This window comes from Eretmochelys imbricata, chromosome 2 (assembly GCF_965152235.1).
Source record: "Eretmochelys imbricata isolate rEreImb1 chromosome 2, rEreImb1.hap1, whole genome shotgun sequence".
In the NCBI taxonomy this organism is placed as follows: Eukaryota; Metazoa; Chordata; order Testudines; family Cheloniidae; genus Eretmochelys; species Eretmochelys imbricata.
In genome coordinates, this window is record NC_135573.1 from 170,224,928 (window position 1) to 170,252,240 (window position 27,313).

A 27,313-nucleotide genomic window follows, 5' to 3' on the forward strand; every position below is an offset into this window, starting at 1 on the left:
AAAATACTGAAGACAGGAGGAAATGGACTAGCTAGACCAGGGGTCTCAAACTCAAATGACCACGAGGGCCACATGAAGACTAGTACATTGGCCCAAGGGCCACACCACTGACCACCCCACCCCTGCTGCCCTGGTTCCGCTATCACTCCACCCCTTCTGTAAGGCCCTGCCCCTGCCCTGCCTCTTCCCACCCCTTCCCTTCCCCCATTCCAATCCCTTCCCTGAAATCTCCCTGGAGGAGCAGCCAGGGCAACACACAAACCCCTGGGTCCCCCCTCCCCCAGGTCCCAGCTGCTTCCCGGTGTGGCGCGGGGGCAAGGAAGGCAGGCAGGGAGCCTGCTCTGCCCCTGGTGCGTGCCGGGCCGGAGCCGCTCTAGGTAAATGCTGGGGAGGGGGGTGCGCGGGGGTGCCGCAGGGAGCTGGTGGGCCACAGAAAATAAACCCCATGGGCCACGTGTTTGAGACCCCTGAGCTAGACAGTATACAAATTTCACATTGAAAACTGCACTTCTACGTAGGAAAGAATGGTAACAAAAATACGTGTTAATCCAAAACAAGGCCCTATTGTATGAAGTACAACCTTAGATTCATCCCATTGGGTCTTGAGCTGAATTAAGAAGTGAGGCCCTGCTCCAGCAAAGCACTTAAGCATGTCTGTAATTTTAAGGATATGAGTAATTCCATTCTACCCTAGTGAGAAACTTAAAGATGAACTGCAAAACACCACCACAACAGTCTGTGCCCCTACAGCTCCAGTTTTGTGTCTACAGGAGACCTCACTTTGCTACTGATTTCCTCCTTGGCTTTAAAATATTAAGTGCTGGCTTCCTTTTTCTTTGGAGCGATTGTCAAAATGACATCACCCCAAGATCAGAACAGAAGTACTTACAGCCCCTTCTTAAGAGAGGGAGGAATGAAGCTGACTCTTAGGTTGCCTTCTTTACACAGGCACAAGATTCTCTATGGCCTTGGGCAAAAAAATATATGGCCTCTCTCCCTCCATGTTCACATCTATAAAATGGTGATAAACATTTAATTATATATCCAGATCACGGGGATGAGTTACTGCTTGTAGAGCACTTTGAAGATGAAAAAAAATGTGAATGTTATTTAGAGATATAGATGGCATAGAGAGATGTCTCTGTTCTCGTATTGTAATAGAAAGCTGTTCATGGTGTTATCAAATTTCAGCAGAAATAACAGCCATTGAAAACGTACAACAGAAACTTCAATGGAGCCTGATTTTTAGAGGCATGAATGGTGCCACTATCACCGAATGTCTACATTTTATCATACACACTGCATGATCTAATAGTTGTGACTATTGCAATACCAGTGTGTTGTAAAGCTGATTTGTGCTGGTCCAATGGCAGTCAAGTCTGGAGGCAGCTATCAAAGACCACAAAATGAACAATCAGAACTACTATGGACAATGCAAATTGCATGACTTTGCTCAGAAGTGGTTCTAGCAACATGACTGTGTTATCAAATGGTGTCAAAACCTAATATTCTTCTTTGGATATTGATATTACAGTGAGATGGGAGCTGGATAATTGTTTTTAGATGGAATAAAAAAAGTTTATTCAATTTATTGGCCTTCTATTGGAAGTAGTAAAAGAGCATATATTTTAACAATCTTCCAGCTGTTCCAGGGCTGTCATTACGATTTCTCTCAAACTTTGGTGATCATCTGGACCTTGAGCAACCAGTAGGTGGGTCGTTGCAATCATGCAGCCACTATCAAACGCAGCAGTGTAAGCCATTTTCTGACAAAGTTTTGAGCAGTGCACGATAAAACAGAGGCTTAGCTGTAAGCGTTGGCCTGCAGGGAATCAGGAAAAGCGATAAAGCAAGTAAAAGTCACGGAATTAAGAATGTGAGAAAAGAAAGTAGGGTAGATTGTCTCCTGATATAATATTCTCTCCCTCCCCTCACAAGGACCTCTAACTTATTTATTTTTCTGACTGCAAATGGTGTATATTTCTTTCACTGTTGATTTCTTGGATGTATGCCATTTTGTGGTCCCAATATACATATACTATCTGACATATGACCTAGGAAAGGTTAGTAAGGTTTTCAGAATTAAAGCCAATAATGAAATTACTTTTGCCAACTAGATGGACTCAAGCAAGAGGTCAAAATTAGGCCAAGAGTCTTAAAAATGACTAGTGCCTTTAGGTGTCTTAATTTCTGGGTGCCCCACTTGAGATACCTTAAAGGGTCCTAATTTTCAGAAAGTGCTGAGGGAAGTTTGAAAATTCAATGCTTTTAAAAGGTGTCTTGGGTTGGGCACCCAGAAATTGAAGCCTCAGAAAGAAAACCACTAGTGATGTCCAAAAGTCGTCGTTTAAATCCTTGCTCATAAGATGCTAAGCTGTTTGGGGAAGGGACAGTCTTTTTGTTCTGTGTTTGTACAGCGTCTAGCACAACAGTGTCTTGGTCCATGACTAGGGCCCCTTCCTTCTACATTAATTCAAATAAATACATAATAATACCATCTAGTGTAATAAGTGGCATATATTCTGTGTAGTAGCAAAAAGGTGGTATTTTCTATTTGCTTAAAAAGAAACAATGCTTTTTTGTTTGCTTAATGTGACAATAAATTGCAAAGAAGCTTTTGGTTTTGCATGTTTTCTTAATACAGTAGACCCTCAGAGTTACGAAGTGGCCAGTCAACCACACACCCATTGGAACCGGAAGCACATAATCAGGCGGCAGCAGCAGAGCCCTCCCCCCAAAAAAACCCAAAAAGAAATACAGTACAGTACTGTGTTAAATGTAAACTACTAAAAAAAAATGAAGGGAAAGCAGCATTTTTCTTCTGCATAGTACAGTTTCAAAGCTGTATTAAGTCAATGTTCATTTGTAAACTTTTGAAAGAACCATAATGTTTTGTTCAGAGTTACGAACAACCTCCATTCCCAAGCGGTTCGTAACTCTGTGGTTCTACTGTAAATAACTGATGCAGTTCATAACCAGGTTACCCACTAGCTGGAATAACAAGTTCCGCAGTAAATTCCTTCCTGAAAACCATTTTCTGTTTTTGACTGAAAAACCTTTGAGGTTTTGACAACCAGCCCTTCCCACTGGACTATAACCTGGTACATGACACAAACCTGAGAAATCACAAATGCTAAAATGGTTTCTTGATTACTCAGAGGGCCTCCTATGTAATGGCTCTAATAGGGAAGGATCTTAAAGTACACAGCTGGAATAGACTAAAAGTAAATGAGGGATGTAAATCACTGTGGAACAGTTTTTAAAACGAGAGCCCCAAATCAAATGAGATTTTGCTCTCTGAATGAGAAAGTCAAGGCTGTGATCTCATATAGGATTGAAGACTGATTTCAATGGCAGTTGCAGATGCTTGGCATTCTCTGGATGAGGCCTTAATTGCAAATATCAGTTACTTGAGTCACTCCCACAGTGGCACAGCTGTTCATGAGCTGTCACATTGTCCCGTGGGAGGTGGGGATGCAGCAGAATGGAATAGTGAGGGGTTGCTGTCAGCAGCTCTAGTAGAAGGCCAAGATCTGCAGAAAATGCTGGTCCAGTTCTTGTGGATTCTTAGGCATCTGTGGCCAGCTGAAAGAGCAAAAACTAGTAATCGGAGAAACTGAGTGGTATTCCCAGTTCTTTTCATTGACTTGTTGAGTGACATGGGGGCAAATAACTTATCCTTTCTGTGCCTCAATTACCCTGTTTGTAAAACTAGAACAATAACATTCACTCACTCTTGTAAAATACTTTGAGATGTATGGATGAAAAATATCATCATTTTTACTACAGGCAATATACATTTTCCATTATAACTCATGCATCCATGAAAGAGCAACAGGCTACACAGAACATTGGTAATAAGAGTCTTACTTAAATGAGTTTTAGGCCTGGTCTACACTTAAATTTAGGCTGACATAGCTACGTTGCTCTGGGATGCGAATAATCCACAACCCTGAGAGATGTAGGCATGCCAACTTACTGTGTATGTAACCAGGTTGACAGAAGAATGCGTTCATCGTCTTCACTACTGTCACTAATGGAGATGGTGTTCTTATACTGATGGATAAATGTGAAGACTGCATCTACACTATGGGGTTATGCTGTAGCGACACTGGTATACTCCCCATAATAGAGACATGGCCTTAACGTTAACACTATAGCACAATACCATTGAATCTTTGCTGAAAAGTGAGACAAGACTTTGTGGCTTTGTGTGTGTGAGAATTAGAGAGGATGTAAATGATCAAAAAGCAAATGAACAAGGTTTTATCAGCATTTTAAACAAGAGTGTCAAATATTTTTCTTTCTTTCCTTCCATGGGATATGTTAACATTAGAGCACCTCCTCTATTTACCGCACATGACAGACAGCGTAGAAGAGAATTTCAAGATGCCGTCAATTCTAATATTTCCCGATGCATGATTGCCTCTTGATCCTGATGTGGCTTTGCTAGGTCTAGTAATTCACCTAATCAGCTCATTTTACAGCCTCTTGAGAACACTTAATTACTACATCTGCTACCTCCTTGTGCCGAAGTGTCATCACACACAGGAGCAGAGTGCTGACAATGTTCCTTTAGTTCATAACAGCTTCCCAAACAGCACTCCCTGGTACCAATAAAGTCCAGCCAAACAGATGATCTATAGATTTAACATTTATTCCCAGTTTGAAAAAGCCTTCCCTTATTCTTGCTATTTTATTTTTCTATTGAATTATGCCAGTTATTAAGCAGATCTTGTGCTTTTGTGCTGATCACTCTTTCTTCTTCCTTTTCATATTCAAGAGGAAAGTAAATGGTTGTAATGTGGCCTAGTAGGGGATTAGCCACCGTGGATATTTCAACGACCCTGCAGGTGACCGTAGGCAAGACAGCCTTTATGTGCCATATTTTTAGAAAGTGCACATGCACAATGCATGATCTGCACATATAAGTCAAAGATTTGCACGTACGCCCATTTCTGTGTGCATGTGTATTTGACCAGGGTGCATATAGCTCATGAGCACAGTTTTAAAAATGTAAGTCTCAGCATTGTATATAATACTGGAAATTTTTAGATGAAAGATGTACGATGAGAACAAAGGATTATCGTCAAGCGCCATCAAGTCCTACATCTTATTACTACTAAAACCAAAAGAAGATTTTTGTGGGGAGGAAGAGAGCTTTGAGGAATGCACTTAATATGTTTACTTTTTTTCTTTCACTTAAGGCAGATAGTACAGGGAGATTAAATATATTTCTATTTTCATCAGGGCTTTCATTAAAAAAAAAAACAAATACTTTTTTTGTTTTTTTTTTAGCAACTGAAAACCATTTTTTTTTCAGATTTAAACTAAAAAATTGAAAATATTTTGGTTTTCAGATTTTCAAGAAAGCCTCCCCAAAATGTCAATGAAAATAAATAAAAAATTTCATTTCCCAACCAGCTTTAATATAAAAGCATCTAAACATTTGGCCTCATTTTTAAAAGTGAGGACCACCCACTAACTGCTAGCTGCTCAGCAAGCTTCTTATTTAGGTGCTTAACTATGGCTTTATGAGATTAACTTGAGGTTTCTAATTTTGAACGTTTTGACCCTTGTAACTATTTACAATTCTAAATAAAATTTAGTACTGAACAGTTACTACCCCTTTTTTGTATTACATGAACGTTACACCAACGTTTTCTTTAAGCATACACACGTTCATGGAAAGCAAATTTCAGGCTGTAGCCAGGGTTCACTTCACCATGAACAAAAAGTTGTTTCATGGCAAAATGAAATTCATTTCACAAGGAAACAGCAGGCAGTTAAAAGTTTCAGTCACCTGATCAAAGTGTGGAGAAATAAAAAAAAAAGGCATGTGTCCTAGGGGACAAACCTACATTCTAATGTTAAAACCTCAACTGCAGCTCAAATATAGAATTCTGCAGATGAAATATAGGAAGGAATAATCACAACAGACATTTTGCAAGCAACTCACAGGCCGAAGCTTGTTCAGTCATAACATTCCAAAGATTGCAAAGAGTGCAGTGCGGACACTGTTTATTAGGAATAGTTGGCCTAGCTCTACTTGGAATGCTATAAGCTGTTGCCAAGTCCAGAAGTGGCCTGCAAAGTCCCATCTATAAAAAACCAAAACAAAACCAAAAAAATAAAATGCCAATTTGCTTCCATTTCAAGCCAATTTCTTACCCATCCCGATATACTCTAGGTCTCACTCACTGGATTCTGAACTCATAATATTTTAATGGATTATTTTTCTTGTTCTCTTATCAGCACTTACTCAGCCATACTGAAGTTAAATACCAACCATAGTTCCATACATGTAGTCAGGCCTTATCCAAGTGCAAATTTTAAAAAAAATTGTGCAGGGACTACAATGGATGGATAGCAATATTTGAAGGAAAGTCAAAAGCATTTCCCGCGCCTCAGAACAAGACTGGCAATTCTGAGAACCTAGTTTAATACCTCTCTCCCTTTGCTTTGTAACGATATAGTGAGAAATTCAGATAATGGTGGTTATTATTGAAAACCATAACATTATACTAATGATTTTGAAATTTAGCACTCTCACTTAGTGGCAATGTTGTATTAGATGCCTAAAATGTTACATTCCCACCACCTTAATATAGGTGAGAATTCTGAATATGAGTGTTCTGAGCAGAACATATCCCTTTACTATAATTAGAAGGCCAAATCACTCCCCTTCTGTGAAAAACCTGCAGGAGTGGGCTACGGGGGAGGAAAACTTGGGGAAGTTCCCCTTCTGGAGTTTCTTGCAAATGTTTACATGTAAGGGAAGGAATGGACAGGGGTTGGTGCTATCCACTTCCCCAAGAAACTGCTGGATCCTCTTGCTCATATTGGGGTCTGTACAAAGTGCAAGCTGGTCTCCATATTGGAAGAGAAGATTGAAGGTCTGGAGCAACAGATAACGACCCTGTGTTGCATACGAGAAACAGAGGATTTTCTGGACAAAACTCAGGATATACTTCTACGGGCACAAAGCTCTAAAGATTTAGAGCAGGTTGCACAGCGAAGCCAAGAGGCCAGTGGAGAAGCTTGGCAACATGTGACCTCCAGAAGAAGAAGGGGGAATGTCCGGGTTCCAGCAACGCGTGCACAGGTAACTAACCGCTTTCATGTTCTCTCCACAGGTACCATTGCGGAGAGTGAACCAGATGATATGTCTGGGGGGAGAAAGCAGAAGGAGACTCCGCTGGTTGGAAGGCATGAGATGCGCTGTCCTGAGATGGGGGGTTCCACGACCACCACTCCCAAGAGAAGGAGGCGGGTGGTGGTGGTCCGGGACTCTCTCCTCCGGGGGACTGAGTCATCTATCTGCCGCCCTGACCGGGAAAACCGAGAAGTCTGCTGCTTGCCGGGGGCTAAGATTCGCGATGTGATGGAGAGACTACCGAGACTCATCAAGCCCTCGGATCGCTACCCCTTCCTGCTTCTCCATGTGGGCACCAATGATACTGCCAAGAATGACCTTGAGCAGATCACTGCGGACTACGTGGCTCTGGGAAGAAGGATAAAGGAGTTTGAGGCGCAAGTGGTGTTCTCATCCATCCTCCCCGTGGAAGGAAAAGGCTTGGGTAGGGACCATCGAATCGTGGAAGTCAACAAATGGCTACGCAGGTGGTGTCGGAAAGAAGGCTTTGGATTCTTTGACCATGGGATGGTCTTCCATGAAGGAGGAGTGTTGGGCAGAGACGGGCTCCACCTTACGAAGAGAGGGAAGAGCATCTTTGTGAGCAGGCTGGCTAACCTAGTGAGGAGGGCTTTAAACTAGGTTCACCGGGGGAAGGAGACCAAAGCCCTGAGGTAAGTGGGAAAGCGGGATACCAGGAGGAAGCACAGGCAGGAATGTCTGTGAGGGGAGGGCTCCTGCCTCATACTGAGAATGAGGGGCGATCAGCAGGTTATCTCAAGTGCTTATATACGAATGCACAAAGCCTTGGAAACAAGCAGGGAGAACTGGAGGTCCTGGTGATGTCAAGGAATTATGACGTGATTGGAATAACAGAGACTTGGTGGGATAACTCACATGACTGGAGTACTGTCATGGATGGTTATAAACTGTTCAGAAAGGACAGGCAGGGCAGAAAAGGTGGGGGAGTAGCACTGTATGTAAGGGAGCAGTATGATTGATCAGAGCTCCGGTACGAAACTGCAGAAAAACCTGCGTGTCTCTGGATTAAGTTTAGAAGTGTGAGCAACAAGAGTGATGTAGTGGTGGGAGTCTGCTATAGACCACCGGACCAGGGGGATTAGGTGGATGAGGCTTTCTTCCGGCAGCTCGCAGAAGCTACTAGATCACACGCCCTGGTTCTCATGGGTGACTTTAATTTTCCTGATATCTGCTGGGAGAGCAATACAGCGGTGCATAGACAATCCAGGAAGTTTTTGGAAAGCGTAGGGGACAATTTCCTGGTGCAAGTGCTAGAGGAGCCAACTAGGGGGAGAGCTTTTCTTGACCTGCTGCTCACAAACCGGGAAGAATTAGTAGGGGAAGCAAAAGTGGATGGGAATCGGGAGGCAGTGACCATGAGTTGGTTGAGTTCAGGATCCTGACACAGGGAAGAAAGGTAAGCAGCAGGATACGGACCCTGGACTTCAGGAAAACAGACTTCGACTCCCTCAGGGAACGGATGGGTAGGATCCCCTGGGGGACTAACATGAAGGGGAAAGGAGTCCAGGAGAGCTGGCTGTATTTCAAGGAATCCCTATTGAGGTTACAGGGACAAACCATCCCGATGTGTCGAAAGAATAGTAAATATGGCAGGCGACCAGCTTGGCTGAACGGTGAAATCCTAGCGGATCTTAAACATAAAAAAGAAGCTTACAAGAAGTGGAAGGTTGGACATATGACCAGGGAAGAGTATAAAAATATTGCTCGGGCATGTAGGAATGAAATCAGGAGGGCCAAATCACACCTGGAGCTGCAGCTAGCGAGAGATGTCAAGAGTAACAAAAAGGGTTTCTTCAGGTATGTTGGCAACAAGAAGAAAGCCAAGGAAAGTGTGGGCCCCTTAATGAATGAGGGAGGCAACCTAGTGACAGAGGATGTGGAAAAAGCTAATGTACTCAATACTTTTTTTGCCTCTGTCTTCACGAACAAGGTCAGCTCCCAGACTGCTGCGCTGGGCATCACAACATGGGGAATAGATGGCCAGCTCTCTGTGGAGAAAGAGGTGGTTAGGCACTATTTAGAAAAGCTGGACATGCACAAGTCCATGGGGCCGGACGAGTTGCATCCGAGAGTGCTAAAGGAATTGGCGGCTGTGATTGCAGAGCCATTGGCCATTATCTTTGAAAACTCGTGGCGAACGGGGGAAGTCCCGGATGACTGGAAAAAGGATAATGTAGTGCCAATCTTTAAAAAAGGGAAGAAGGAGGATCCTGGGAACTACAGGCCAGTCAGCCTCACCTCAGTCCCCGGAAAAATCATGGAGCAGGTCCTCAAAGAATCAATCCTGAAGCACTTACATGAGAGGAAAGTGATCAGGAACAGTCAGCATGGATTCACCAAGGGAAGGTCATGCCTGACTAATCTAATTGCCTTCTATGATGAGATTACTGGTTCTGTGGATGAAGGGAAAGCAGTGGATGTATTGTTTCTTGACTTTAGCAAAGCTTTTGACACGGTCTCCCACAGTATTCTTGTCAGCAAGTTAAAGAAGTATTGGCTTGATGAATGAACTATAAGGTGGGTAGAAAGTTGGCTAGATTGTCAGGCTCAACGGGTAGTGATCAATGGCTCCATGTCTAGTTGGCAGCCCGTGTCAAGTGGAGTGCCCTAGGGGTTGGTCCTGGGGCCGGTTTTGTTCAATATCTTCATAAATGATCCGGAGGATGGTGTGGTTTGCACTCTCAGCAAATTTGCGGATGATACTAAACTGGGAGGAGTGGTAGATACGCCGGAGGGCAGGGATAGGATACAGAGGGACCTAGACAAATTGGAGGATTGGGCCAAAAGAAATCTGATGAGGTTCAATAAGGATAAGTGCAGGGTCCTGCACTTAGGACGGAAGAACCCAATGCACAGCTACAGACTAGGGACCGAATGGCTAGGCAGCAGTTCTGCGGAAAAGGACCTAGGGGTGACAGTGGATGAGAAGCTGGATATGAGTCAGCAGTGTGCCCTTGTTGCCAAGAAGGCCAATGGCATTTTGGGATGTATAAGTAGGGGCATAGCGAGCAGATCGAGGAACGTGATCATCCCCCTCTATTCGACATTGGTGAGGCCTCATCTGGAGTACTGTGTCCAGTTTTGGGCCCCACACTACAAGAAGGATGTGGATAAATTGGAGAGAGTCCAGCGAAGGGCAACAAAAATGATTAGGGGTCTGGAACACATGACTTATGAGGAGAGGCTGAGGAAACTGGGATTGTTTAGTCTGCAGAAGAGAAGAATGAGGGGGGATTTGATAGCTGCTTTCAACTACCTGAGAGGTGGTTCCAGAGAGGATGGTTCTAGACTATTCTCAGTGGTAGAAGAGGACAGGACAAGGAATAATGGTCTCAAGTTGCAGTGGGGAAGGTTTAGGTTGGATATTAGGAAAAACTTTTTCACTAAGAGGGTGGTGAAACACTGGAATGCGTTACCTAGGGAGGTGGTAGAATCTCCTTCCTTAGAAGTTTTTAAGGTCAGGCTTGACAAAGCCCTGGCTGGGATGATTTAATTGGGGATTGGTCCTGCTTTGAGCAGGGGGTTGGACTAGATGACCTCCTGAGGTCCCTTCCAACCCTGATATTCTATGATTCTATGTCACTTCTCAGGTAATCCATAAGGATAAATAAATAAACTATTTAGCGTTTCTATAGTCTTTTTACAGGGTGGGGTTTTTTTTTGACATTGTAATTATTTCTGTCCAGCCTGAATAACTATCAAATCCTACACAAAAAGTATGGTTTCTTTTTCACACAAATCAATATACAAGGTGTCACTAGAATGGTTTGCTGCCATTTCCACAGAAATTATGGCCAGCATACCTTTTTCTATTTATGCACAATTGCTTTCATTACTTGTTAAAGTTCTGTTAAAGGCAGTGCCAATTGGTCCCTGCTTGCTTCCCATCAAAATGGGAAAATCACAGCCTCTATCCGTCACACTATGTAATGCAGTGGTGGGCAACCTGCGGCCTGCCAGACAGTTTATTTACATTTGCATGGTCGCCCGCAGCCAATGGGAGCTGTGGGAAGCAGAGGCCAGCATGTCCCTACGGCCCATGCTACTTTCCGCAGCTCCCATTGGCCAGGAACATAAAGGTGGCCATGCAAATGTAAACAAACTGCCGCCAGTGGATTACCCTGATGGGCTGCATATGGCCCGCAGGCTGCAAATTGCCCACCACTGATGTAGTGCAATACAGGCTACATGAAGTGGGTTTTGACAATTATAGTAAAATAGACAGCATTGCTGTCTTAATATTTGTTTGCATGTATTAAATGCAACCACTTAGTCCTTTGACCACCTCCGAGGCTTGTCCCTGGGCAACAACTCATTTAAAAGTTGAAAGATTTTCTAAGAAAGCCACGGTAATTAAAACACACTTAAAAATAATGTCTTCAGATAATATGTTTTCCAAGCTATTTTTGCAGCTTTTGGTGGAGGTAGAGTTGTTAGGTGAATGGATGTTTTAAGCATTTAGGCACAATTTTACCGCATCTATGTTTCAGACATCCCTGGCATGGTTGTGAGAACTGACATACGGTCAGCTTCACTATGGCTCTATATTGCTCTAGGTGGGTAAGCATTGCTTCCTGAGCCTGCAGTTCTTATTCTACAGAGGTACAGGGATAGACCATGGCTTCAGTTCAGATCTGCCCTGAGCAAGGGAGAGAACATTGTACTGCCTGTGGAATAGCCTACGAAGGGAGACTGTCACTTGGGCCTAGATCCACAAATGTACTTAGGCACCTAAAACCCAGACTTAAGTCCCGCTTTTAGGCACCAATGCTACCTACAAAATTCCCACTGAACTCTGTAGGTGCCTAAAGTCACTCACTACATTTTTTCAGTAAAAGTTCCCTCAGTGACTATGTTTTTGCCTTTGCGCATGCACACCACTGGTTCCCTATAGGTGCCCAGACACCCATCTCCTACCTAAGCCTCAGAGAGATACACAAAGCAGGAAGACAGTTGTTCAGCTGCCCAAGCCGTGTGTGGGGCCCACTCCAGTAGGCGCCCTCTGAACACACCTACCAGATAAGGCCCCTCAGGCAAGTTCACAAAGAATAGTCAGGGGAAGGACCTCACTCAGTGGTCAAGATGCTTGTCTGGGGATATGGGAGACCCCTAGCTCAAGTTCCTCCTCCATCTGAGTGGTAGAAGGGATTTAAACAGGGATCTGCCACTTTTCAGGCCGTGGGCTCCATAAATCTTTCCTATTAAAGCTGTTCCACTGTGGATAAATAACAAAAGACTCATTGGGCCTTAGAGAGAGAGAAAATGACCGTGAGAACAACTGTGTAGCATGGTGATTAGACTACTCACCAAGGATGGCAGAATCCAATGGTCCAGTACTCCTGCTCCAGTGACTCTATTTATCCACAGTGGAAAAGCTTCAACAGAGAGACCGATGGAACCCCCGTGTCAGACTATCCCACAGCCCAGTGATTAGGCCCTCACCCGAGAGGCGGCAGATCTCCTTCCCCTCAGATGGAGGGAGGACTTGAACTCTTATCCCAAGTGAGTACCCCGACCACTGGCTAAAGGTTATGAAGGAGGTCTTCCTCCCTTGCCCTCCACCACCACTTCTTGCAAAAACAGCATAGGCAGTTCACTCCAAAGAAGGTCTCTGGCTATAAATCGTTAGCAGCACTGTCACCTCCCAGCAGCCCAGCCCAAGGCAGCTCTCTCTATGACTGGAGTGGGGCTTAACACACCCTACTCTGGTCAGCATCTCCTGTTGGTTAAAGTAGGCAACTCCCCAGCAATGCTGACTTTGGTGAATTGTATTCTATAACACACATCTCTCCTCAAGCTTGGATAGGGAGTCTGAGGTCCACCTCTGGCTTTGTGTATTCCAGTGATTTTCTAGGCGCTGTGATGCTCAGTGTCAAAACACCTAACTCTTTTTGTGCCTCCAGGCCTTTGAGGCTAACAATCTCCCAGTTTCCCCACTGTTCTGGGGAGGGAGTAAACTGCACTGTGTCTTTACCAGCACAAACGGCCCGATATGCTGGTAGCAGCTGTGCTGCTGGCCATATTGCCTCCTACCTGCCTCAGTGGTGACCACATATTCAGAATATAGGTTTGGTATTACAATTGGAACTGTCCAGCGACGTCTTTCCACTTTGATTGTCACCTGACTTCATGGACATTATCAGCTCTTGGTTCACTGACACTTGGAGTGTCCACTTTCTCTCATTAGGTTTGTGAGATAATGGCTGGGCTCCAGGGTAAAAATCTACCTTTTTCTTTAAGGTTTATAAGAAGGGGTCCTGGTACCCAGTTCTGTGTCAGTCTTGGATTCTTCCACTACCCTATCCTGGTGTATGAGGAAGTTACTCACCTTGTGCAGTAACAATGGTTTTTGACTAGTTTTTCTATGGGTGCTCCACTATAGCTGTGTCTGTCCCCCTGCATCTCTAAACTGGAAAATTTAGGTAGCAGAATCCGTTCAGCCTGCACATGCACCCTTCCTCCCTTGTGGTCTGCCTCGAGGCTATCTAGCGTCGTGTGGGCAAACTGCCCTCAGTTCCTTCTCAACCACCCTTGGCCTGAGACAGAGCGAGTAGCAGTCCAGTTTACTTAATTACCTCGGTTGCGTTTGTTAAAGATGTCCCCATCTCAGAAATCTGCAGGGCAGCAACCTGGGCCTATGCCCATACTTTCGCAAACACTATGCGATTATGCGGGACTCAGCCTCGGATGCCATCTTCGGCTCCACAATCCTACTGTCAATAACGGACTCCACTCCGAAGCCCCAGCCTTCCATGAGGGATGCGGCTGTGAAGTCACCTACAGTGGAGCACTCATAGGGACACTACTCGAAGAAGAGGAGGAATTTACTCACCTTGTGCAACAACAATGATTCTTCAAGATGTGGTGTCCCTATGGGTGCTCCACAATCCACCCTCCTCCTCCCCTCCACTTCGGAGATCTCAACTAGGAGCTCTGCAGTAGAGAAGGAACTGAGGCAGTTCGCATGTGTGGGCCAAACGGACACGGCTACCTACATTCTCTGATTAGAGGTGCAGGAATGCAGACAGCTACAGTGGCGCACTCATGGGGACACTACCTGAAGAAGAAAGTTCTGTTTTGTCCAAGTGAAAGACACTGGTTCAGTTAGATACAGCGGTTTGAGCAAGTAAATCAACCTGTATAGTGATTACTATAGTTAAATCTTTTCCTCGCATTTAACAGGGACTTTAATATGGCTTAAGACAGGCATTTCTTACCCAGGAAGTGTGACAAACATTGTATTGAGCTGTATGCTGGCAGAACAGCGAGCCAAGCATATTTAAACAATTGCTCCTGTCTCGCGCACCATCTCCCTGGCTGCAAACACTATAAATATTCCCAAATCATTAATTCCCAAAGAAGCAGGAAGTCACTCTTCAATATGTGAAAGCATTGTCTAGATTTTGGGCCATATTCTCTCCTGAGCCAAAATCTGCTCAGTGGAGGGCATAAAAGCAGTGGACCATCAGGGAGCCAGACACAGCTCCTTCATTCACTAGCCATATCTGCTTCTGCTCCAGCAGGAGGAAGGATACAGAGTAGCCTGTGTGAGTACATTGGAGGTAAATGCCTTATTACTGAAAATCAGGAAGTGTCACAAAAGAGTTATCACTGCTTCTAGGCTCAGTGAAATCTACAAAGTTGTGACCTGAATCCTGCAAACAGACATTCACATACAGATATAGTCTTGACTTTCAACTAACTACTGCTTGTATGGGCAGGGCCATCCTTACGGGGGTGCGGGGCCTGGGACACACACACCCCTCTGCCCCAGGTGCCGCCCCCACTCCACCCCTTCCCCAAACCCCTGCCCTGCCCTCACTCCACCCCTTCCCCATGCCTCCGCCCCGCCTCTTTCCAACTTCCGCCCTGTCGGCCCGAGTGACACTGGGAGCTGGGGTGGGGCGGAGCGGGCTGGGTCGCTCCGCTTCCTGCCGGTGAGCGTGGCGGCTGGCCCAATCCCTGCTGATGGCGCCAGGCTAACGCTAACCCCCCGGGCCACCCTAGCTCCCACGTCCCCCTGAAGCACGGGGCCCCCCAAAGCATGGGGCCTGCGGCTGTTGCCCCATTCTGGCCTATGGAGAGGATGGCTCTGTGTGTGGGTAAAGTTTAAAGCATTTGTGTGTTTGCAAATCAGAGACTATCTAAATGGGCCATCTTGATTATCACTACAGAAGTTTTTCTCTCCTGCTGATAATAGCTCATCTTAATTAATTAGCCTCTTACAGTTTGTATTGCAACTTCCACCTTCTCTGTATGTGTATATATATATCTTCTTACTATATGTTCCATTCTATGCATCCGATGAAGTGGGCTGCAGCCCACGAAAGCTTATGCTTTAATAAATTTACTCTAAGGTGCCACAAGTACACCTGTTCTTTTTGCGGATACAGACTAACACAGCTGCTACTCTGAAACCTGCCTTAAGTGCATAGTCCATACCATTTCAAGTTTCAAAATGCAACTCTTTATTCTTGAGGTCTAGTAACAAGTACAATCAGAATGCCTCTACGTGAAAAATGGGTTGGCTTTTTTTCCAGCTTTATGCACCAAAACAGCAAAAGGGATTTTGGTCCTTCCACAGACCAAAGCTGGGAAATTTCAACTCATATTTGTGAATTTTTCAGAAGTTGTGTTTAAAAGCAAGGAGTTACAATAGACAACATTTTGCAGGTTTAGCAAAAAAAATGTAAAAGTAGAGAATTGTTGCAAGGGAGAGCAATGTGAGCTTTTTTACTTGTTAGTTTGCTGATAGTGGGATATACTGAATTATACTGCTGGGTTTTAGTTGTATTTGAGTATTAATGTTGTTGTATGTTTAAGTTATGCCAAAGCAACTAGAGCACAGGGCTAGGTGATCTTTGGTAACATAGATAAACATGCACTTTTTAAGGAGTGTGCAATCTAACTGAACAAGACAGAAGAAGGGTAGGTGAAAGCAAGAATTATTGCTGAGGCACAAAGAATTAAGTGACTTGTGCAAGGTCCCATAGGAAGTTTGTGGAACAGACAGGAATTGAACCCACATCTCGAGTCCGTCTAATTTACCTAAAAATGATTATAGACATTTTTACAGATTGGGAAACCAAGGTACCAAAAGGTTAAAGTAGTGGCAGATTTGCAAATGGAAAGTAGAAATCCTGCCTCAGTACCCTGCTTTAAACACTACACAATGCTCCTTTCCAACTTGTGCATTTCTTGTTACCCAGTCTGTGTCGGACAGAGATTTTAAAAACACACCACCTGGCTTCACATTTATTTTATGCTTAAAAAAAAAAAAAAAAAGATCACCAAATAAATGCCAAAAAAAAAAAAATAGAGAGTCCTTCTAACAACTCACCCGCAAATTAAATTGAGTGACTAAACACCTGATCCCTTTCCAACTGAATGAGGGCAGTCTGGGGAAAAAAAAAAACCTGTTGCTCTGACTGCCTGCATATTGCTAAGTGACAGCATGACTGCATTAGGATTAAACTGGTCTCAGTCAGTTTCTTTCTCCCCCAAAAAGACTGCTTAGTCCTGACAAACGTTCTCTTGTTCTCACTCTCTCGGTCTCTTCCCCTCCATGCAGATATCAGAAGCCATCAGTGAATGATGTTATGGTTGGTCAAATGTCCTCAAAAGATTAAAGTGTTTGCCTTGAGGAAACTATCTCGAACATTGATTTTCATGTTTTATTACACTGAGCCGGTTTACTTTTCTCCTGTTGTGCTTTATGTCTTGCAAGAGCTGTCACTACAGATAATAAGATTTTCATTCTGCAGGATCATTTAAGGTATGGCTTCTTCTGTCAGCATTGGCACTTGAGAGCTTTAATACTGACAAAGTGGCTGAACAGTAATTTAAACCTGGAAAATAGAGGAGGATAGTTTTAAGTCATTTTCTATACTTGACTTAAAGTAAAAATCATTTAAAATCATTTTTCAAAAGAGAACACATTCATACAGCATATCGGCACACAGGTGCTCAGAAACTATGATGATGATACTCACAAGTTGGCACATAGATAAGAGATAATACTTTTTATTTTTGTTTTAATTTTTTTGGAGGGAGTGGCAACTTTGGGCTGTAGAATGTCTTTAACTTCAGAGACCTAGCAGCAAAATAAACAGAAATATTTCTGTTGAGGATTAGATTCTTCATAGAAATCATAGGACTGCAAAAGACTAAACATTAAAGGTTACACATTTCTTGGGTAACTCCACTGATTTTAAGGGACTTTTACCAGAAATTAATTTGACTGTAACCTAATCTTCATATACTATTAATAAAAAGGTCTGGGGTGACGAACAAATGTAGGTCCTGATTCTGCAAATGGGGCCACATGGGTAGAGTCACAATCAGATCCATGCAGATACAAGTGCTGGACCAGGGCCTTACAGAGACTAACATGCCATTTAAATGAACAGGATGAATTTCAAGAAATATTCCTTTCATGGAAATTTGATTCATTCTTTCTTGACTTTTGCAATCTTCCTATACTCTGTAAAGATTTTTGTTTTGTTTTTTAAACGTCACTATTTAGTTATAAAGTTTATTCTGGAAAAAAACTGCATGATAGCACGGCAATCGCCAAACATTAAAAATATCAGGAGTCGGGCTGCAAACATTCAGGATACTGACTCAAAAATGGTGAGGATTTTTTGTTTTGTTTTTTAAAGTACAGATTTTGCTTTTGGTTATTTGCCTTCTGGTTTGTGAGCTGTTAGGGTTCACATGTTCAAGATTTTCTCTTTAACCAGATAGGCTAAAACTTTTTTTTTTTAAATGAAAGCTGGGATTCTCACATAATCACAGGAGCTGGCAACACTGGAATCAGGTCCAACTGTACCTAACTGGGGGGGTGTGTGCATGTGAGGGGCATGATGCAGAGCCATCAATCTGCTATGCTCAAGCTCCTCCCTGCTCACTTGCTCCGTGCGGGGAAGGGGGGGAGAGAAGAAGCAGTACTGTCCTCCCCAGATCCCAGAGGTAAGATCCAGGTATCACAACAGCTAAGCTGCACTGCTTTCATATCCAGACTGCTTAAGCAGCTGACCAATTCAACATCCATGTTTTCCCTCCTCAGAGCTTGAGTGATGATGTGGAATGGGGGAGACAGTTCTGAGTCTGGGAAGAGAAAGGCAGAGGACTCAGAGTGAACGAGTGTGCCATTAGGTAGGAGGAATGGGCAAAGAAAGGGTAAACAAAAAGCATACAGACTAAAAGAAGAGAAAAACAAGGAGGGAGGGAGGATAATGATTAAAAAGCAGGAGAGGAAGAATTCAAGCATGACCTGAAGGAGAGGAAATTTAACAAAATAAAGGCACAGGCCACAATGTGTCTGAACTGAGAGAAAACAAAGGGGTGCAGAAGGATAAATGCTATTATCGCCATCTTTTACTGTGCTGTGTTACACTTTCAATTTTTTAAGGCAAGAGTGGAGCCATGAATGAGTCTGGAAGAGCTGTTGCTTGGCTGAACATGGAGGGGTTACCCTCTTTTCTCTCCCCTCCGCCCCCCGGCTACCAAAAGCCATCATTGTATCGATCCCTGACTCTCACCTAAATGATCACATGGCCCATTCCCTCCTACATGTGACAGGTGTCTCTGTTTTTCACTTTGAAAATCTGGTCAACTTTTCTGAGACTGAAGCAGTCACAAAAAGGGGAATGTAGGTAGTTAAGAGAGAGAGAGAGTGGTATTTTCATATATGGCATATTACAAGAGATTGCAAACACAAGGATTGTGTAACCTGGTAAAAAGAATGGGACTTAATTGAGGTATCAAGAATTATGAAGGCTATAAAACAGATTGGTCCCTACTTCTTATCATGTCCCATAACTAGAGAGCAAGAGGGCACCCAAAGAAATTAATCCCCATAGCATGTAGCTTCATTCCCAGAGGAGGTAATTAATGGAGTCAGTTGCTATGACTAGACTGTAAAAAAAAAAAAAAAAGGAAAATTTTATAACTATTAACGATGCTATTTATAGTTATGAAACTAAGACAGGAAATCAAAGATCCTGTTTCAATTCCTGTTTACACCAAGTTCAGGAAGCAATTCCCTGCACCCTCAAATACAGCACTACACTGGAACCATGGTTGCAGGCAGGATATTGGAATTATAGCTCGATTCTGTAAATCTCATTCAGACAAATCTCCCACTGAAGTCAGTATTCTTGAAAGCAACAGAAATTTTGCCTCAATAAGCCCTACAGAATTAGATCCTTGCTCTTTTCTAGTATAGCAAAACCTATGACTATCTTTTCGAAAGAATCCACTAATTTGGGATGTCTCAAATTTCAGGCCATGATGCTATGGTTTGAGTCACAAAGACTGGTGCCAAATCATTAACTGCAAATCCGCTTGATCTGATAATAAAAAGGTTATATAATAAATAAAGCAACACTGCACTATTCATTAATTAGGTTGGAGTTCTCTGTATGTACACAAGAATTACATTATACAAAAAATGAGTCAAGGTCATCATTACTCCATGTGAAAGCTTTGCTACCCATTGGAAGATTGAACACTAACTCATGTATCAATTTTATCAATCCTTTCAAAAATTTCTGTGCCTACTGAATGATCTAAAAAGTAACTTAGTAATTCCTCAATCAGTATAGCATCAAGACAATCACAACACTGGAAATTATTAGTCAATACCACAGAAGATGAATGGATTACGACAATGATATAGGTAGCCTCAAATTAAGGCTTAACAACTGTGTGGATATCTATGGTCTAGACATATTTAATTCTAAAAACACAAGCAAAATATAAATATCACAGTAGGCTGTATTTATCCCCTCTACAGCTCTCCTTCCTTTTCTTTCCTTTCTTCCTTTTCCCTTTGTGTGAAGGAGAATAAAATGAAAAAAAAATTCTTGTAATAAATAGCAGAATCTCGGTTATATTAATTTATATTCCACTCTGCACAGTTATAAATTTCAGTTAATAGAGATCAGCTTTCATTGTAAACTTTACAAACAATTCTCATAATGGTCTTTATTTTATTTTTTTTAATACAAAAAGTATTTGTTTTTTCAAAATCTGTCATGTCACTTTGAAATCTTCACTTTCCCAATGGCAGAGTGCTATCCTGTGAGGTTCTCAGCATCCCCTGAGGACATAAGCGCTCTCAGCTCCATTGAAAATATAATGCCGTTAGCCTTTCAACGTAATCAGTCTATCCCAAAAACTCTTACATGAGTAGCCCTTACAAAAAACAGTTACCTTTTCCGTAACTGGTGTTCTTTGAGATGTGTTGCTCATGTCCATTCCATATTAGGTGTGTGTGCTTGCCACATGCACCGGTGCCAGAAGTTTTTCCCTCAGCAGTATCTGTAGGGGACCCGCTCTTGTGTCCTCTGGAGTGGCGCCTGCGTGACACGGTAGAAGGGGCACCACCGGCTCCCCCCACCTCAGTTCCTTCTTGCCAGAAACTCCGACAGCAGGGAAGAAAGATGGGTTGTGGAATGGACATAAGCAACACATCTCGAAGAACACCAGTTACAAAACAGTCTTTTCTTCTTCTACTGCTTGCTCATGTCCATTCCATATTAGGTGACTCCAAAACAGTACCCCTGGAGGTGGGTAGGACTTCACGGATGTGTAAATTGTAACACAGCTCTGCCGAACCCAGCGTCGTCTCTGGCCTGCTGTGTGATGGCATAATGAGAGTTAAACAGGTGAACAGAGGACACGTTGCAGCTCTACAGATGTCCTGGATAGGGATGTGTGCCAGGAAGGCTGCCAAAGACGCCTGCACTCTCGTCAAGTGGGTTCTGACAATCGGCAGCGGCAGAACCCCCACCAGGTCGTAACAGGTCCTTATGCATGAGGTGATCCAATTGGAAATCCTCTGCAAGGACACTGGGTGATCCTTCATCCTATCTGCTCTAGTGATAAAGAGTTGAGTCGATTTTCGGAAAGGCTTGGTACGGTCTAAGTAGGAAGCCAAGGCCCTCCGGACATCCAGGGTGGAAGACACCTCTCCTCACTGGTCTTTTGCGGTCTGGGACAGAACACCGGGAGGAAAATGTCCTGGTTCATATGGAAGGTGGAGACCATCTTTGGCAGTAAGGCCGGGTGGGGCCGCAACTGAATCTTATCTTTGTAAAAGACTGTGTACAGGGGTCCTGAGGTGAAGGCTTTAATTTCAGAGACCCGTATTGCCAATGTCACCACCACTAGGAATGTGACCTTCCATGACAGCTGGGAAAGGGAGCAGGAACCCAGTGGCTCAAAGGGATCAAGTTAAGACCCCACATGTGGGACAGGAGTCCGTACCTGTGGGAAGCGTCTCTCAAGAATCTGACCATCATGTCATGAGAAAACACCATCTGGCCCTGGATTGATGGGTGAAACGTGGAGATGGCAGTGAGATGCACTCTAATAGAAGAGTGTTCAAGGCTCTGATTCCTCAAATGGAGCAGGTAGTCTAAGATAGACTGTACGGAAGTATGCAAGGGAGAGATGCCACACTCGGACACCCAGCAGGAAAACCTCGTCCACTTGGCCAGGTAAGTCAGTCTGGTTGAGGGATTCCTGCTTCCCAGGAGGACCTATTGGACCTCATCCAAGCAGGTCTGCTCCTCTGGGTTCAGCCACACAGCATCCATGCTGAGAGGTGGAGGGACATGAGGTTGGGGTGCAGGAGCTGACCGTGGTCCTGTGACAGCAGGTCCTGTCAGTTGGGCAGGGGCAGGGCGGGGCCACTCCCAGGTTCATGAGCTTGCAGAACCAGTGCTGGCGAGGCCATGCCGGGACGATCATGATAACCTGTGCCTTGTCTCTCTTGATATTTGCCAGGACCCTACTGATGAGAGGAATTGGAGGGAATGCATACATCAGGTTCCCTGATCACGACAGGAGGAAGGCATCGGAGAAGGAGTCCTTGCCCCACAAAAAACCGGTGGCATTTGCTGTTTAGTCTAGTGGTGAACAGGTCCACTTGGGGAGTTCCCCACTTATGGAAGATCATGCAGGCTACCTCCAGGTGGAGCGACCACTCGTGCTGAGAGGAGAAGTCCCTGCTCAGGTAATCTGCTAGCATGTTCTTGACACCAGGGAGGTGACAAGCTTCCAGATGGATTTTGTGGCTGATGCAGAAGTCCCATAGACAGAGTGCCTCTTGGCAGAGAACTGACGAACATGCTCCCCCTTGCCTGTTAATGTAGAACATTGAGGCCATATTGTCCATCAGGTCTCCCACCACCTTGCCTGACAGGTGAGATAGGAAGACTCTGCATGCCAAGCGGAGAGCCCTGAGTTCACTGACGTTTATATGTAAGTCATCTCCTCGGGAGACCACATACCCTGGGTCTGGAGGTCGCTGAGGTGTGCACCCCAGCCAAGATCTGAGACATCCGATACCAACTCGATAGAGTGATGGGGGGGGTGTCTAACGGAACCCCCTCTAGGCCGGTCGTGCGATTGGTACACCATTGCAGTGAGGCAAGTACCGTTGGGGGAATAGAAATGACCTTGTCCAGGTGATCTCTGGACTGGAAACAGACTGTTGCCAGCAATTGTTGCAGGGGCCGCATCGAGAGCCTGGCACGGTGGAGGACGTATGTGCACACTGTCAGGTGACCCAGCAGGTGCAGGCAAAGAACGGGGAGACCTCCGCAATGAGGTCCGTCAATGTCTTTAACCTTTCTAGTGGCAGGAAGGCTCTGGCACAAGTTGAGTTGAGCATCGCTCCAATGAACTCTGTCCTTTGCAGCAGAACTAACGTAGGACTTTTTGTCATTCACCAGTAGGTCCAGGGAGCAGCACGTGGCTTGCAACACCACAGCATCCTCTTGGACCAGAGACCTGGAGTTGCCCTTATCCAGTCATTGAGGTATGGGTAAATCTGGATACCCTGACACCTGAGGTAAGCAGCCACCACTGACATGCACTTGGTAAACACTCTGTGTGCTGTTGCCAGGCCAAACGGTAGGACTGCAAATGGGCAGTGGTGGAGCCCCACCATAAACTGGAGGAAGCATCTGTGACCTTGAAAGATCGCTATGTGGAAGTATGCATCCTTCAAGCTGAGGGTGGTATACCAGTCTCCCGAATCCAGGGAGGGGATGATAGAAGCCAAGGAGACCATGCAGAACTTTAGCTTCTTTAGATACTTGTTGAAGCCCCTCAGGTCCAAGATGAACCGCAGACCGCCCTGGGCCTTTGGGTTGAAGTAGTACCAGGAACAGAACCCCTTGTTCCTGTACTCGAGAGGAACTTCTTCCACCGCACCCAATTGCAGCAACACCTTTACCTCCTGTGCGAGAAGACTCTTGTGAGAAGGGTCGCTGAAGAGGGATGGGGAAGAAGAGTGGGGGGTGGGGTAGAAGTAAACTGTAGGGTATTACCCTCTACCACAGTATTGAGGACCCAGTGGTCTGAAGTTATAGCTGTCCATGCTGGGAGGAAAAAAGAAAGGCGGTTGGAGAGCAGCAGGACAGATGGATCCAGAGTAAAGTCTGGTAGGTCACCCTCGAGTGCACCCTCAAAATGCTCTCTTGCCCCCCTGCTTATTGCGGGTCAAGCCCGACTTGGCAGAGGGAGGAAGTGGGTGGATCGGGTGGTGCTTCTAGCCCCTACTCTTCTTATGGGGGGAGGGCTCCTGGTGGGGTTGAGTCCTTTGGCCCTGAGATTGCTCCAGTTTGAACCGCTTATGGGCTGGACCTGGAACATACAGCCCCAGAGTTTTCAGGGTAGTGGTTGGCCACGCTCAACTGAAGGCTGGAAGACTAATACATTTTTCGCCCAAACAGATCCGCCCAAACAGTCTCTTTGAGTCTTTATTCTTGGGCGTAACCCTGGGTTGACCCCGCCACTCCCTCTGGTTAACTACAAGGGAGTTTGGAGTGGAGTGAGTATAGAGATACGGCCTTAGCACAAAATACTTTTGAGATGGGTGGCTGGGGGTTTGCCATAGGGCATTATTATTTTCGATACCCTCTCATGTAGGGGTAAAGCCACTCTAGCGGGTGGAGCAAAAGATGTCGAACAGCTCCTCTGCCTGGAGCCCCAGGTTTCCCTCTTCAAAAGCTCCTGATGAACCTTGGGGTCCAGCGATGATGAGCACGAAGCCAGCACCGAGGGATCCACCACATCCTCTGGTGGTCCAACTGGCTGCTCCCCTAGGTCCTCATGGGCCTCCAAAGGAGGGCAGGATGTTGTGGCTGATGGCCTATCTGAAGCTCCCACCACTGATCGGGCAGACTGGGAAGGCTGGGTGAACCCACATGGATACCAGGGGTACCATGCTACTGGCCATTGGCCCAGAGGCCACCGGGTCAGTTGTGGTGCCGATGAGGTCAATAGTACCACTGGTGCCGGTCTGTCCTGCTACCAGGGACTCCTGATGGGGGCCCTCGTCATTGTCCGGTGTGGCAGGCATAGTATGGGAGGGTTTCGACCGCTCAATATGAGCTGGGGCCTGACTCCCTGATGGACGTGTTGAGCCACCCAGCACAAGTCTTGGCTCTCCTCTGGCCCTCTACTTACCCTTACGGGAAGTGGGAGATCTTCCCCTCGTGGACCTCTTGGGCTTCTTAGCCTGGGCCGGGGAGGGGGATCGGTGCTGGCTTGTAGATGGCACCGGCAGGATGCTCCGTACTGACACTGTTGTGCTCAGGGCCGAGTCGGACCTCTGCGCCTGTACCAGGATCAGTGCCGACTCCATCAGGAGCGCCCTGAGACGGCTGTCTCCTTTTTTGTTCTGGGTTTGAACAACTTACAGATGCAACATTTGTCGCTTACGTGTCCTTCTCCTAGACTCTTTCAATGAGTAATGTGTGGGTTGCTGATGGGCATGGGCTGCTTACAACAATAGCACGGTTTAAAGCCTGGGGATCGGGGCATGCCCGATCCCTAGGCTAAGTCCTATCTGGGACCAACTAACTAGAACAGGGGTCGGCAACCTTTCAGAAGTGGTGTGTCGAGTCTTCATTTATTCACTCTAATTTAAGGTTTCGCGTGCCAGTAATACATTTTAACATTTTTAGAAGGTCTCTTTCTCTAAGTCTATAATATGTAACTCAGCTATTGTTGTATGTAAAGTAAATAAGGTTTTTAAAATGTTAATTTTAAATGAAGTTTCTTAAAGTTAAAATGCAGAACACCCCCCCCCCCCCGACAGGTGGCCAGGACCCGGGCAGTGTGAGTGCCACTGAAAATCCGTTCGTGTGCCGCCTTCGGCACATGTGCCATAGGTTGCCTACCCCTAAACCAGAACTAATACTAAGGGTAAATACTAAACTATATTCAGCTGTTTTACAAAGAAACGTTTGTGAGACACAGTGAACTAAGTGAGAGCCGAAGCAGCAGAAGTTCCAGCACTGTTCACTGGCAGCAAGAAGGCACCGAGGGTGGGGGAGCCAGTGGCACCCCTTATACCACGTCATGCAGGCACCACTCCAGAGGGCACCGGAGCCAGTCCCCTATGGAAACTGCTACGGGAAAAACTTCCGGCACCGGTGCATGTGGCGAGCACACACACCTAATATGGAACGGACATGAGCAAGCACTCGAAGAAGAGGTGGGCTCATTTGGCACAATCTCATTACCTTCAGAAGCAAACACTACAGGCCCGATCGAAAAGCCCAGTGAAGTCCATTTGGAAGACTCTCATTGACTTCAGAGGACTTTGGATGGGGCCTTATGTCTTGTGGTGCTTGCAGGATCAGCTCCTAATGGAAATTCAAGGTGACTTCATTAGAATAATTCTTCTGGGGTGAAATCCTGGCCCTACAAGTCAATGAGAGTTTTGCCACTCAAAGTGTCCACTGGAGTTGACTCTTCACAGTCAATAATATAAATTATCCCACCTACACTAAGGCAGTGGTTCTCAACCAGGGGTACACAGAGGTCTTCCAGGGGGTACATCAACTCATCTAGATATTTGCCTAGTTTTACAACAGGCTACATACAAAGCCCTAGGGAAGTCAGTACACACTAACATTTCATACAAACAGTGACTTGTTTATACTGCTCTATATACTGTACACTGTAAATACAATATTTGTATTCCAATTGACATTTTCTTACGACTTGGTAAAGATGAGAAAGTAAACAATTTTCAGTAATAAGAATGAGGAGTACTTGTGGCACCTTAGAGACTAACGAATTTATTTGAGCATAAGCTTTTGCGGGCTAAAGCCCACTTGATCAGCAACAGTGTGCGGTGACACTTTTGCATTTTTATGTTTGATTTTGTAAACAAGTAGTTTTTAAGTGAAGTGAAACTTGGGGTATGCAAGACAAATCAGATTCCCGAAAGGGGTACACTAGTCTGGACCGGTTGAGAGCCACTGCACTAAAGTTTTAGCATGTTACTAATGTGTTAAATCACACCTTTTTTCCTAGTGAAGACAAGGCCTTAAAAGCACAAATGAGAGTAGAATTAGTCCCCTTGTTTTCAACCTCTATATCCAAACAATTTTCAAAATAATACTTGTTTACACCTGTATAGTACCTTTCACCTGATGATATCAAAGAGCTTTACAAGTAAGATTATGCATTTTTACCAGTATTTAAAATGGAGAAAGCAAGAGGCTTGACCAAGACAACAGACCAATTAGTGACAGAATTGGGCATAGAAGAAGACTCCTGACACTTTTTGAATTTATTTTATTTTTATGTATATCACTTTTATAGCATCAAGCTCAAGGTCTTGGCACTTCATAAAATTTTAAAAAAAGAAGAACAACTGGCACCAAAAATAAATAACTAGAATCTAGACACATTAATATGTAAATACTTGTGAATATATAATTTTTTTCAAAACTAGTTCCCTGTCTACTTTACATGTATGTAGCATTTTAATAACCACCAGTTTTACTATCTATACATTACCTAGCTCCTCCTCTTGTCCCTAGAAAAGTGATCCCTTATTTATGCAGTAGAACAATCTATACCCCACTAACGCCTCCCACCACCTTTTCAATTTTTTTCTCTTTTCCTCCACTTCACCTTAAATGGTCCCTTGAAATTAGGGTTGCCAACTTTCTGATTGCCGAAAACCAAACACCCTTGCCCAGCCCCTGCCCCAGCCTTCTCTGAGACCCCGCCCCCAGCTCACTCCATCCCCTGCTCCCTTGCTCATTTTCACCAGGCTGGGAGAGGGGACTGGGTTGCAGGCCCTGGGGATGAGGG

The 27,313-nt window shown here is 44.8% G+C and overlaps 1 protein-coding gene across 1 annotated transcript in view; it reads right to left on the reverse strand.

Moving 5' to 3' along the window:
* ADCY1 (adenylate cyclase 1) overlaps positions 1-27,313 on the reverse strand; it is a 217,517-nt gene that overhangs the window by 142,752 nt on the left and 47,452 nt on the right. The window lies entirely within an intron of this gene.